Source organism: Aphelocoma coerulescens, chromosome 5, assembly GCF_041296385.1.
Source record: "Aphelocoma coerulescens isolate FSJ_1873_10779 chromosome 5, UR_Acoe_1.0, whole genome shotgun sequence".
In the NCBI taxonomy this organism is placed as follows: Eukaryota; Metazoa; Chordata; class Aves; order Passeriformes; family Corvidae; genus Aphelocoma; species Aphelocoma coerulescens.
This window is the reverse complement of record NC_091019.1, coordinates 8,360,803-8,363,506: the sequence shown is the minus strand read 5'-3', so window position 1 is coordinate 8,363,506 and position 2,704 is coordinate 8,360,803.

The window sequence follows — 2,704 nt, the reverse complement described above, 5'->3', positions numbered from 1 at the left end:
TACCTTGCCTTCCATGCAGGCAAGGCACTGCAAACCAAGTGCAGGCAATTGCAGGCAAGTCAAGCAAGAGGTAGGCAAGGCCAGAGCAGTGAGGGGGAAATAAATGGAGTGGTAGGCAAGAGAAGGCCCAGAAGTTAGAGGCAAGGCTTGCCTCTAGGAGGAAGGAAAGTCCACTGATGGGTAGGCCAGGCAGAAACAAGAAGGGCTCGGCAAGCCAAGGCCCTGGAGGAAAGCAGTAGGCAGGTCAAGGGTGTGGCATGGGCATGCAAGGGAATGCAAGGCTACGGAGGGCTAGCAGGGCAAGGCAAGGAAACTGTTGCGTTGCCAAGGCAAGGCGAGGCAAGGCAGGTGAGAAGTACATTCAAGGACTTCTGGTACACAAAAGTGGCTAGGCCCAACTGCTCTGTGTGGCCTTGATCCTGTGTGAGTCATCTCTAATCTGCACCTAAGAGACTTGAGCTACCTGCTTTCCTTTGTATGCAAAAGAACTCTCCTTCTGGTCCCGGAGCTCAAGGGCAAAATGTGAATTGCCCTTCCAAGATTCAAGACATGCAAAGATTGGTCCCAGACAAAGGCTGCCCGTATAGATGAGTGTGGCAACATGTGTCCTTGCCTGGTCTTCCTCTCATGTGATCCTGAAACACCGGAGATACTTGAGAGCCTTGAGATTCCTAGGAGGAGCAGAAAGGGCAGGGCAAGGCCCAGAAATGTCATTGAAAAGGGGTCTTGAATTCCAGGTGGGGGAGGGGTGAGCAAGGTAATGGAAGGCAAGGGGTTCAAGGGCAAGGCAAGGCAAGTGGTGGCTTGGCGAGGTGAGGCAAGGCAATGAGGGTCCTAGAAGGAAAAGAAAAGGTAAGGCCAGACCTAGATGACTGTGAAAGGAAGTCAGGTGGGGGATGGGTGAGCAAGTCAATGCAAGGCAATGGAGAAAAGGCAGGTAGAGGGAAGGCTACAGAGGGGGCAGGAAGGAAATGCAAGGCATGGGGAAGCATGTGAGGAGTGGGTGCTGCCAGCCCGCTGGGACGGTGGGGGCAGGGCAGCTGAGAGTGGCATGGTAGGGATATGGAGGCGGGGGTTAGTGTGGGGGGGGGGGTGTGCAGCAGAGTGCAGGGTAAGTGCAGGTGTGTGTGTGCATATACGGGGGTTTTTTTCCAGGTGCTGTGCCGGGGGGAGCCGTCCCACCTCCAAGAAGGTGTGGGAGTGAAAGGAGTAAGATGGATGTGTCTTTACAAACAGACTGTGTGAATCCACTCTTAGACAAGGCTAGCATAGAGCAGTAACAGATAGGGAAGTAATAGAAGAAAGTATTAGTTTTAGAAACTGTTACTAATCAACAGAGACTGTTGCTCAGCCAAGGCCCTGTTAAATTCCTGAACCTAGAGCAAGGCAACAAAGGCTTAATAGAATTAGGAATAGTTTCTTCTTCCTCCTTTTCTATACCAAAAGGGGGGTGCATATTACATGGGGGCATAGAGTAGGCAATTCAGGAAGTCTTTACCTCCTGAGTACCTCAGCCAAAGGGGAAAAGGAAGAGGGTGCTATGGCTGGGAACTTAGCATAAAATGGGAGTAGTGTCCCACAATCATTTGAGAGACTGCACAGGAAAAGCCCCATGGCCTCTCCCTGTAGTTGAAGAATGTTGTAGGATGCCTCTGTCTCCTCACTGGGGGGCTAATACTTGCGGCCATTGTTTTAGGTTAAGTGGTTTTATGTGTCTTCATTTGCCACAGGTGGTGCAGAAGACAACATGAAAATTAGACTAGCTAACTAGATCACACAATTAAAATATTTTCATTAATAATTCTACTTTTATATGGTCAGCTGAGTTTAGGCCAGGTGTGAGAGAATCAATTTGCAGCCTTAGGAGAAGAAGTAGCAAAAGTTTTTAACCTTAGCAATTGCTGGCTCTGTGGAGGGCCAGGAGGATCTGAAGAGTGGCCATGGTTGGCTAGCCCAGCTGAACCTAAATGGTGGGGTCCATACTAGGACGGGATTTGGGGCCAAAGAAGGAAGTTCACGGCCACTTCATTCTTCTCCAACAGGCACTTATTGCCTAAATAGGACAGAGGGGGTCTATGTAGGAAAAGACATGTATGAATTTACTTCCCCTCTGGGTTTAAACAATTGGGCTTGGACCCCCAGTTGCCCTCCTTACAATTGTTCCAAATATCAAGACAAATGCAATCAAATACCTGTTAAGCTCACTAATGGTAGCTGGGTAAAGTGTTCTTAACACACTTACCAAAAATATTTGGAAGCCTGTAAAGCAATGGGGAGGGACAAGGGGTTTTTTTGACCACCTATTTTTAAGATGTCCCCACGAAAATTCCACAAGTAGAACACATGTTGCTCATGATTATCAGTGGGAATGGCAACACCAGATTGGAACTCAAACCCTCTTAGTGAGTTCTGCTCCAAATCCAACCAAACAGCTTGCAGACGTAAATGTAGATGGGAACCCCATTTGGGAGCTTGGAAACGCAAATACTGTGACCCTTATGGTGGAGCAACTATTGGAGGACCGTTAGGCCCAGGAATCCCGCTGTATTTTGACCCACCAATTGATGACAAAAGGTAGAAAGGCCCCTTTGATAATGGAACACAGGCTTTGAAAGGACATTATTGCATTTGTGGCCAACATGCTTAGCTCAGGTTACCTCCAAACTGGTCAGGGATATGGTATGGGTATGGGGTATATTAGCCC